The sequence below is a fragment of the Mus caroli genome, chromosome 6, assembly GCF_900094665.2.
Source record: "Mus caroli chromosome 6, CAROLI_EIJ_v1.1, whole genome shotgun sequence".
Lineage (NCBI taxonomy): Eukaryota > Metazoa > Chordata > Mammalia > Rodentia > Muridae > Mus > Mus caroli.
Window position 1 is genome coordinate 49,794,275 of NC_034575.1, and position 11,886 is coordinate 49,806,160.

Genomic DNA, 11,886 nt, shown 5'->3' on the forward strand with positions numbered 1-11,886 from the left:
TTCAGGATGGGGGGTTGGCGGGTAAATGGCATAGCCAGGCATAAAATGGCCAGGGCTTTTGTGTTAAGCTTCTAGTAGGTAACAATTGCAGAGAGGGCTCAGGATCCCACCAGACAGGCTGAGGGCTGAGTGGTGGCCATAGCCTGCAGGTGGCCTCACCATGCTCTCTCTCCTGTGCCCAGTCCCACAAATACCTATTATGCACCATTTTTCTCCAAGAGAATCACTAAAGACCTTGCCTGCCTCTGCAGATGGGGAAACTGAGGCACTTTTCTTTAGTGGCAGGCTCTTGGAGCCAGACCACCAGGTGATACTTGAGCCTGCTTCTTCCTGTGTTCTTCCTGTCTCCCTTCCAGCGAGACGTGAGCTCCGCCCACCTAAAATCACAGCTGCAGTGTTCACTTCCCCACGAATCTGTCACTACTGCAGCCTTCCTTACTATGGCTGGGTCCTGCCTTTCCTTCCATTTCCCAAGTTCAGCTGTCATGCTCTACCAATCACATGGGTTGTCTCCAAAGCCCGCCTTGGGAAGTCCCTGAGGTACTTTCATGATGCTCTTGACTTCTTTGCCACCACTCCAGATCCTTGGCAGAGGGTCATGGTCAACAGGCTCCCCTTTAACACAGATGCCACCACACGCGTGCACACACGCTCGCACACACAGACACACACACACACACACACACACACACACGCTTGCGCACACACATGTGCAGCCCACCTCGTAGGCACTGTGCTGTTTCTCTTCTCCTTCAACCCAGGGCTCTTCCTTCCCTCTTTGCTCGTGTACAAATCCAGCTGAAGGTTATAGCTACACACTTTGAGAAGCCCTGCCCTGTCACTCCCTGAAGCGTGTCTCTACCAACAGCCTGTCACCGAACACTGGGGCTGGACATCTAAACCGTTGGTTCAGGTTGTTCTGAGATTAAACCTACCGCCTGTGGGCTCTGATAAGGGTGATCCTGGGTGTTTATCTTTTCTTTCTTTTTTTTTTTTTCTTCAGTTCTCTGAGTCTATGAAGTCTGACAAACTTCAACTTCTCCAGGAAGCCTCCGAGCTCTTGGTGATAAGCACAGAGCCTGGCCACCTCCCTGTGGTCCACTCACTTTCAAGGTGCTTGAGACACTTGGTGTCAATACCATCCCTGAGCCTTGCCCTGCCCTGCCCCTTCCCAACCCGGCACGGGAAGCACTGGGGCATGATTAATAATTACATGAGGACAGAGTGTAAACAGTCACTGCATGGGAACCTTACACTGAGGAACGGTTGTTCACTATCGATCTCCTGACCTGTGCCCTACACATTCACAAGCCCTTCTTGGATGACTGGGTGGAGCAGACAGAGAGTGCACTGCCCACACTGTGCTGGGGTTAGGGTTGGGAGAAGCAGGGACACAACTATCGGGTGGAAGGGACCGAAGAACCTAGGGATGATGGGAGCTAAAGACGTCAGAAAGGAATCAAAAAGGACTTTAAATGGGTTGAGAGATTTGCTTCTTCCATGAGTACTGGGGACCCATGAAAGGCTCTAGGGTAGAGGCGGTTCCAAGCTGTCTTGAGAAGACTAAGATGCCAACAATGTGGACAGTAGACTGTAGCGAAGAGACCAACTTCAGCACTAAGGCTAAAGGACCACGTGGGAGAGAATGGGGCAGCCTAGGAACCAGGTGCATGGGGCCATGTCCTGGATTCAAGTCCCCCTGTCATTCCTATTAGGCAAGCGAGCTTGTCTTGGAGCAGCTGCCCCCTCTGTTGGCTGCTTGGGCAGCCACAGGTCTTCCAGGAACAGTCTGTAAAACATCCCAGCCTCAGATGAAGGTTTCCTCTACTTGCCTGCCTTGGCAAACCACAAAGGAGGGGCCTCAGCTTGGGGAGGTGCCAAGCCTTTGTTTAGATTCTGTCCATGCCTGGACCCCCTGCCCATTGTTTCCCTCACTGTTGTTGACCTTGGGTCTGATGGCAAGAATTGCTTGGCTCCTGAAGGTCAGTGTTACAGAATACAGCCAGCCAGGCAGGATGGTTCTCAGTCCCTTGGACAAGCTCTTCCTATGGGTCACTTGGTGTCCCTATCTGTGTTCTGAAGGTGTGAGACCCCCATTTAGTCCCCTTTTCCCATTTATGTCATCCGAATTAAATTACACAACAACTGTTTGGGGCTGTAGCTCAATTGATATTAAAGTCTTAAATTCAACTCCCACTACTACATAAACCTGTCATCCCAACATTTGGGAGATGGAGGCAGGAGAATCAAAAATTCAAGGTTGTCCTTGGCTACAAAGCAAATACAAGGTGAATACACACTGCATGAGACTGCCTCACAGTGCAAACCAAAAAGCAAACAGGTGAAATAACTGTGCCTCAGTTTCTCAACTCCTGGGACGGCAACAATGGGAGTACATATCGCTCCTCTGATGTGTAGACGCTGCAGAGAGTGCTTAGAATAGCAGGCAACTAGAAGTGCTCAGTCTTGCTACTGAGAGCTAGACAGAGGGCCTGAGATGCAGATGTGACTGTATGAGATGCTTCCATGAACCAGGCTGGCTGGACCTCATGCGTGCTGGCTGAATCCTGGAGAAGAAGAGTCTGACCCCATCATCCCCAGAGTCCCCTCCCAAATGGCGGCCATTTTCCCTTTGACACCTCTGACCTGCCCTCTTGTGGCTCCTGGGTCAAGTGGAGAAATGCCTTCTGTTGTTTGGTTCTCCCCATACCAGGCATTGGTCTCTGGTTTAGAAAACGAGAATGGGCCAGATGATGGGCCGTGATGCTGGCCTCTGTTACCCCGCAGTGACTACTTCTGAGAATGAGACTGGAGGCCACCATGACAAGCTCTGGGTGCAGTCTTGGAGGTCCTGGGGCCAGATATGGAAACTAAGTCTTGTGATGTTCACCCTCCCTCCTTGCTCAGCCGCTCTGTGCAGGAGCAGTGGGTGCTCTAGAACATCTCCCTGGCTGAGGGTGGGTGGAGTTTCCTGCAGCCCCTCCCCTCTTATCTCCCCTGGTTTCCTGAGATTCTGGGAGCTCGTGTATCTGGGTGTCCTGATTCCACACCCAGGCCCTATTGTGTGGGAGCCTGGTCTTTCCTTCAATTCAGCCCTCTCCTCAACAGTGAGCATTCTAGGGAGTGACAGATCAGCAGCCCACAGACCCCGGAGGAAGCCAGCTAGCTAGCCTAGTCCTAGGTATCTGTGAGACTGCTTCCTATCACTCCAAACCACTTCAGAAACTGCCAAGAGCCTCCCCTCTTCCCTGGCCACAGCACACACAGCTGGGGTTGCATCTCCAATAATCTCCCATTCCCTGTTCTGGAAAATCATCAGAGGGTAGAAAGCTGCTTTCACATGAGAGTCTGGGAAGGGATGGGTGTGTGCCAAGGACAATTGAATGCATAGGATCTGCTCTCTGTTACCTTCTCAGGTCACTCGAGTGTACCTGGTAAGAATGTATTTTAAAAGGAGCTAGGCAGAAGTTCCCCATGGCCCCTCAGCATGGACCTGCTTAGGTCTTTCCTCTCTCTCTGTCCTACCACCCTGTGCTCACACTCACCTTCTGAGAGCTGACTCCTCACTCAGCTCTGCTCCTGCACTCGACTGGCCAGGTGGGAGGAGTAGGCTTCCTCCAGCAGAGCCTCTAGCCTTTCCACCTTCCAGCATCTCCATCAGTGTGTTCTAGACCGGCTTGGTCCTCCTTAGCTGTACAGAGCCGAGGAAGGGGTTGCAGAGATCGCCACTGCTAAGAGGTTGAGGAGTGGGAAGAACACAGACTCACATAGCAGGGCAGTGAGCCCCTCTTTTAAAGTCCCTCTCTTAAAAGTCAAACCCAGCCAAAGCAAAGAGGCCTCATGGGAACCTTGTATGTGCCTGGCTTGGCTAGAAGGCCAGCCTTATCCCTTTTTCTGTTTGGACCTTCCCCTCCCTACACCACCACCTCCCTTCCTTGATATAAACAAATCTATTGCCATATTCCCTCCTAGGAAACCTTTCCAGATTGCAGAGAAGAGGTGGGGCTCTTCCACTGCCCGAAGACCCACGTTACCACTTCCCATCCTCAGGCCTGCGTCTCGCCCATCCCCTGCAGGGTTACATGATGGAGCGTCATAGGCCTACATTCCATCCTGTTTATGGATGGAGTGCTCGGCTGACTGGGTCCAAGCCAGTTTGCAGCGTGTAGATGTCCCCCCACCCCCCACCCCGAGCACGAGTGTCAATTTTGGCAAGGGTGGGAACTAAGAGCACTACGTTATCATTTCTGAACCATCTTTTGGATTAGCGTATTACCTTACTGAGCCCCAGTCCCTCCCATAGCACACCCAATGGGTGCACCGGCTACTCTTCAAGTCTCTGACTATAAGATATGTTTAGTCAATTGCCTGGCAGCCAGAATCAAGAAAATACTTTCTACTGATAACAGACAGCAGCACTGGCTATCTCAAAGTAAGAACTATCAAACAGTTCTTTCCATTCCTTCAGTGGCTAGCTGCTCAGATGGAACTAACAATACATTGTGTTCAGTCTCTGGGTAAACAGCTGGCTGTGTCTGGGAGTCTTAACGACTCAGTCCCTTGCCGCTTATGGTGTAGCTCTGGGACTAGTTGGCATTCCCTGGGTGCCTGTTAGAACATGGAACTCTAAGTCCCAGTCAGACTTAGGAACCAGAGGCTGCAGCTGAAGAAAGCGCCTAGAGAACTCAGGTTCCTGTGAAGAGCTGAGAAGTACTGGTAACTCCTTCGATGGATGTTTCTAGAACAGATGTGACAGTTTCATAAGGAATGCCTGTTATGGCTCTCTTCTGTCTTCTGCAACTTCCAGACACCCTCGGCTTCTTGGTAGCCCTCTGGTCTGTGCAAAATCAGCCTGGCTTTGTCTGACCCTTAGACTTTGCTCTGGCATGGTTGGGTTCCAAGAAGTGTGGGAGCTTTCTGCCTACACTGTGTACTCTACACCATGGTTTATTAAGAATGAAGCAGGATGCCCGCCAGATCAGGAGGGACTGGCTGTCCTCTGTGATGACAGGCTTTCTTCAGTAACAGGCAGGGACACGGTGATTATGCCAGGCTCAGGAGCTGTCCTGCTATTAGGATAGGGCAACCAGCTCTAGAGACCTGAAGAGGCCCCCTAAGAAGCTGCAACTTGAGAAGATAGACCCTCGAGTCCCCATTCTTCTCTAAAGAGCTGTTACTTACCGTGGGGAGGTGAAGAACACACTTGGACTATGGCCTTGACGTGCAGCCCTGGAATAGGTGGCTGAGTAACTAGGACAGGAAGAAAGGAGCTGCTCAGAGCCCTGCCATGGGTCTCTAAGACTTCTGCCTCACCAACCAACCAATTTCCAATGACATCTCTCTGTGCCCTGGTCTCTTCCATCTTTCTCATGAGTGTGGGCTCCCTACAGCTTGCAGACCAGGGGTCTGGTCTCCACTTGTGATCACCCATGCTAGGTCATGAGAGTGACCAGAAAGGAGCGGATGAGCCATCCTGGCTCATGAAGTGACAGGTCCTTTTTGGTGTGCCCAGTACCCTGCTAGAGCCACTCTGCCTGGCAGAGAGAGGTGGTGGCCTTCTCTGTATAATATTTGAGGAATCACTTGAGTCTGTAGACTCAGTTTATCTATGTGCATTGGGGTTGTAGTGATCAAAGCCCCAGCTGCCTTCATGCTCAGATGTCCTGAGAGACAGGGAAGGAGCTCAACACAGAACTCCTGGAGAGCTCAGGAGCTGACATGGAGTCTCTTGAGAGTGACTTGGTAGGACCAAGGGACACAGTAGCAGAGCTATACCCCAAAGCAGGAGGAATATGCATGGATCTGGGGGCTGGACCCGGACAGGCTTTACAGCCGAGATCCATCTCATTTTCTTATTAGATGAGACAGCAATTGCCTGTATGAGATGCTCTTGCTGGCTCGGTGGGCTCCAGGAATGTTGGCTCCACATGAATAGAGTGTTCAGATGGACACAGGGGGAGGGGTCTCCAAGGCAATGGGGAAAGATCAGCCCTACTCACTCTACCTCATAGGTGCCCTGCCCTGTCTTTACTCCAACGGAGCCTAGCACTCACTTTGGCACTGGCTGGCTGATGGGTTAGAGGATACCTACTTCCATTCAGCTTTGAGAATGTTCCCCAGATATCCTGTCTGCAGAACCTGTTCTCTTCCTGGCCATGGGCAGAGGATGTTCAGGGTGCAGAGAGATGAAGAGAGACTAGCACACCTGTAGCAAACAGTGTCCCCAAAAGAAAGGTAGCTCCAGGAAGTCCCACTGCTGTATTCCTCTTCTTGTGGTTTGTCCTCTACATCATTAAATTCAGCTCCATAGAGTGGATGAGGAAATTCAGGTCCTTGGATTGTGAGCCACACAGATGGCAATAACTGTGAGCACTTGGAATGGGTATGGGACAGAAGTAAGGGACCAGGGCTACTGATAGCAGGACCACAGTGTGGGGTGGAAGAGCTGATGTATGAAGGGCTATCTTATTCTTTGTGGGCACACTCATGTGTCCATGTAAGTGTCCTTATGTGCACACATTCATATGCCTGGCACTTATATGTGATATATGCATGTATGGGTAAGTAGACATAAATTATGCCTGTTTGCATTTGTGTGTTCAATTATGCAAACGTGTCATGTGCATGTGTATATGTGCACATAAGTGTGTGCATGTGTGTATGCATGTATGTGTATGCATACATGCAGCCCATACACAGTCATAGAGAGGAAAAAGGAACATTGGCCTATAATGTGACATGTGGTAGTGTTAGAGCTTAGATGGGTTGTTAAGGGGGAGTGAGGTGGAGAGGGTCAGCGAAACCAACTCATGGGAGCTTGTTAGAGAGGTTAACCAGAGTTTAACAACACAGGACAGGTGCTGTGGTTGCTGAGGGCACTCCTGACTATTGGTGGTGGATCAAGCCACACTACACTTCTGTGGACTCTGAATTCTTCAGCAGAGCAATGTCCCTCTCGTGTCTCTGGGCAAGCAGTGTCACTGGGGACACAGCCCAGAATGAGAGGCTTTCATGGGGATGGTGTCTGGGACCTACTCGGCTTTGCATACCAGAAACCTGAAACCGCCAACGTGTCAGACAGACCTTGGCCTTGGAAGTCTCTGATTCTCCTGCAGCATCACCAGAGGGGAGCCCAGAAAACCAAATATGACTGAGAGGTGCAGGATAAGACCCCAATGCCAGAGAAGGCACAGCCCAGAGGTATTCAGAGAAGAGGTGTGCCTTCAAGGGAAACACTGCCAAGCTCTGGAGCTCCAACTTTGTAGCCTGGGTCTGAACATTTGTGTAGAATCTGTGGGGATTGTGGAGAGTAGGGGACAGCTTGAGTGTGGATTTCTGAAGCCCTCAGAAGCTGAGCTGACAGGATGGTGATGGGGGAGCTGCTGGCTTGGAGGGGCAGTTGAAGGTTGCTCTGTAGGTTCCAGGTCTCTCTTCTGCCCCTGTATTGTGGTATCTTTAAAGAAAAGCTCCTTTTAAATCCCATGCAGCTGTCTAAGGAGGTAGCCTTCCATCAGGAAGGGAAGAAGCGGGAGCTGGGTCTGGCTAGCGCATCAGAAGAACACAGAATGTCAGACTTATGCATCCACCCAGACGCCCTCACCCCAGGCTCTGAACCATGTCTCCTTTCCTTTCTGAGCCCCATTTTCTCCAAGGACTTGAGAGCAAATGGTTTCTGGATCTCTTCTCTTGAAGTTCTATAATGTCACAAGGCAAAGACTGGAGATGTCTAAAAATGGCTAGGGCAGCAGGGAGCAGGAAGCTACGGCTGCAGGGCTGGGCCCAGAGCACAGAAGGAACCCAGAGTGAGGAAGCCCTCCCAAACCACTTACACACATGACACTTCCTCTCAGGGCCCCACACAGCAGCAGAGCCCCTGTCCTGCCCTGCCTTCCCCAAGGGTGCGGTCTGGCTGCCCGTTTCAGAAACCACCAGCAGTGCTCTCTGCACGTGGGAGGATACGGCCCTCCTGGGCCATCAGGGATTCCCACTGCAGAATAAGGCTTGAGAAATTGTGACTATATGCCATCATGAAGGTCTTTGCCAGCCCTGAGTGGGTTGGAATAGAGGCAGGGGCAACCCTGCCACCTCAGGTGCCCTCCTTGGACTTGAGCCTGATTCCTGAATCTCCCTTTTTACTCCTGGGCATGATATAAGGGTCAAAGCTGTGTAGGCTCCTCCGCGCCAATGGCAACTTTTTTCCAGTGACTCTTCCGCTACGGAGAATTGCTGGTAAAACATTAAAATAGAAAACCCCACTGTCCAGAAGTGGGTGTGGCATTGCCCCTCACCCCAAAGACAAGAAGCCTGGCTTATGGCTCAAGGCAAGTAGGGGTGAGGGTGAGGACAGGGAGGAGCACGGTGAATAGGAAACAGAAGCCCAGAAAATTATTAAATTGTTCCATCCCTGCTGAATCACTGGGGGCCTCCTAAATCCGTTTTTGATTTAAGAGTGATCACATGATGCCTAAATGCCCGGGTGCTGCCTCTTAGGCAAGGAGGTTCCTCCCTTCAGATTCTGGGAGAGGCAGGTGTCCTTCCCTTGTGAGCAGGAATAGGGGGCAGAATTCCCACTGTACCCAGCTCTCTGCTCAGCAGCCCTAGGGACCCAGCCTTGGTGGGATGGTCTAGGGTGCCATCACAATGGGGGGCTCTGCAGGGGTATCTAGGAAGGAGGAGGGATGCCCACTGAATGACCTCAGAAGGTGTGGTGAGTTAGGGCATAGGAGTTGGGAAGGGAGGGGCTATCATGAGGCCACACTGGGCTATGAGGACTCTGAGCACTGGTGTAGAGAAGTCGAGCTTCCGAGGCCCTGAGTAATCCTTTGTCATAGCTTTGAGCTGACCTTGTCTCCCCCATTGTTGGAGGGGCTGGCCTTGTCTTACAAGGAGGACGGCTCCAGATTGGCACCTCTGGCTATGAACTCCTAAGAGGACCAGCCTCTCTGGGACAAGCCAGAGAGGCATGGCTGACAAGTCCTGGATCAAAGCCAGCAGACGGATATAATCAGGTGCCCCTCTGGGGAAAGTTTCAGACAAAGCTGAGATCCCCACTGGGTAAGCCAGGAGGGGAAAGGGGTCCATTTTCCTCAGGCCCATCAGGGAATATGCTGTCTTTCCCTTCCGCTTCACTGTTCTTGCTTCCAACCCAGGAAAGCCGGAGCAAGCCTGGAAAACTCATCCAAGCTAGTGGGGAGCGTATGCTGGCCGGATAGTTAAGAGCCTGCCAAGTCTCCTCCTACCCCACACTCTATTCCTGGTGGGCCTTCTGGAGAGAATGAATCCATTACGTGCTCTACCTGGCTCATATAGAAAATCTCTGCTGGCAGGAGGTTGAGTCCACCCTTTCAGCTTCTCTGCTCTGCATGTCACCAAAGCTTCTAAGCAGTGAAAGACGGACCATGCCCAGCCCAGGGATGTTTCTTTTCTGCATAACCTAACTTCCTCTCCTCATCCTGCATCTGAGGCTCTGGTCACCATGCTCTGAGATGGAGATTGATGTTCTATGGAACTCCAAGGAAGAAATAAGGCGGCCCCCAGACCATCCTGTGAACTGTCAACTCTGACTGGCGTGGGACTCACTGGGCAGTTCAGGAGTGAGGCACATCTGGAAAAACAGTTGCCAGGACAAAACGGTGGCTGCCACCAGGGCCTGAGAGACAAGTCCTGCCTGAAGCTTGGGCACTAGGATGGAGGGTGTCTGCTTTATTTAGTCTGGCCTGAGCCTGAGAGCCTGTTCACAGGAAAGACACAGGGGCCAGCCCTAGGGCATTGGGACACTCTAGAGGAGAAACACAGCCAATACCAGGCCTTGGACCTAGGTTCCCAGGGATGACTACATTGTAGGGACCCTGGTTGCATCCTGCTCCTCTGTGATTTCAACTTAGATCGCTGCTGCCCTCTCTACCCCAGCTATGCATGGAAAATGGAATTGGTTTCACCAGCACCCCTGCCCATCCTGAGGCTTGTAGCCCAAGGTCTGTGCCTTTGTTCTGGGATAGTGAACTGGGTAGAGTAACTTGGGCCTCAGGGACCTTTCCTTGTGGAGGTGGTACTTAAACTCTGGGACTAGGATTAAGTTGTGGAGCATTCTAATTCCAATGTTCCTTTCCTCGGCATATCGCCGACAGCTACCCCAGACTCAGCAAGGCACTGCTTAGTTTACAGCCTGCCTCTCCTGGACAACCAGCCTGGATTGTGACAGGCCAGGGAAAAAGAATGAGGTATAGGGCCTTTCTGCCTGACATACAGCCAGAAACCTTTCCACTTTAGCATGCAAATAGCCAGTTCAGAATTGCAGGGGCCCCTGGGCATTGTGGGAAGTAGTGATAGAAAACGTTCACACTGATATTTCAGGCAATGTCTGCATTCTGATGGCATCTTCTTTGTCCAAAGGATGAAGCCATGTTCATAGGTTCAGTTGTTAGTGGGTCTAAATAGTTTATGAGCTTATGTAGCAAAAGGGAAGATTCAAGAAGACATGGGGCTGGTCTTTGTGGCCTATGATTGTTCCCGTGGTCTCCAGAATGGTGTTTGACATGATATTAGTGCTAATAAAATACTTGTGCTAAAGAAAATATTAGTAATATCCAAGAGAATCTCACCACTGTTTTACACACACACACACACACACACACACACACTAGCATACCACATACTGCAGCTACAAACCTGGTCTGCAGGTACTGCCACAGCCTCTTGGGACAGACATGCTTAGGTCCACAAATGCTCATATACCTCACTTGGTTCTGATGCACAGTTCTGCTGCCGGGTCCCACCAGCCTCTGGTGCGGGGCCAGCTCTCCCTACTGTTTTCCTAGAATCTTCTTGATTGGGTTCCTGAGCCAGACAGCATCAGATCTGAGCCCTACACAGCCTTGCAGACAGATTTCTGATTAGAGGCCCCTGGACCCAAAGAGTGAGTTCCTTGAGGGGGCTGTGTCCCTGGGAAACCTCTCAGAATATAGGATGTGGTAGAGCTTCCAGGAAGTGCCTGTTCCATCATCCTGACTGCCTCTCTAGAGGGTTAATAAGTCTTTGATTGCATCCAGCTGCCAAGCAGCCACTACACCACCTTTCTGCTCAGAGCCACTCCTCCTGGCCTCCTAAGTGTTTAGGTGTGTGGTGATAAATTACTTCCCAACCAGCCACCTGCTCCCATCAAACATAGCACAGGATTTCTGTAGGTCACGTCTGGTTCCAGGACTGCGGCTGAATACAACCTGGCCCTTGAGAGACAATGTCATTCTCTGTAGGATAGAAGGTGCTTGGCCCTATCTTGACAGATGTCAGACTCAAAGACATTTCTTCTTTCTCAGTGAGTGTTGTTTTTCCACCTCTGATGGGCAAGAAGCCAATGGTTCTGATAAGGACTAAGATGGAAAGAGAGGGACCAATCATAACAGGTGCTACCTTGTGGCCACAGAGAGAGCCTCCCTATGGGCCTGGTATGCCTTCCAGCACACTCAAACAGTAGGCAAGTGACCGACCAGTTCTCTGGTCCTTTACTCCAGATTTTGGGGGTACACATGAAACATGGTGGGTGCTTTGTCTGGACCCGTCTCCCCTCCTCCCCTCCTGGTGTTGGAAAGTGCCTCTCGTCCCCCTTACCTTCCTCTCTCCTCTTTCTCTATCTAGATTCTGGTCCAGCCTAGGTCTCCTCTGCTCGGTTTGTCTCTTCCTGTTTCTGACGTGCTGTTTTTTCCTGTGATGCTAGTGACTGAATCCAGTGCCCAGTTGAGTATTGTATGCGTGAGCACATCCCTAGCTTGGCCACTGTCTCCTGCCTGGCTGGGAACCTCTTCCACTTTCCACCATCACTCGGATAACGCTTCCTGCTGTTCCGCCTATCATCCCATCACTGCATCTGTCTCTTAGCCCCAGCCCATG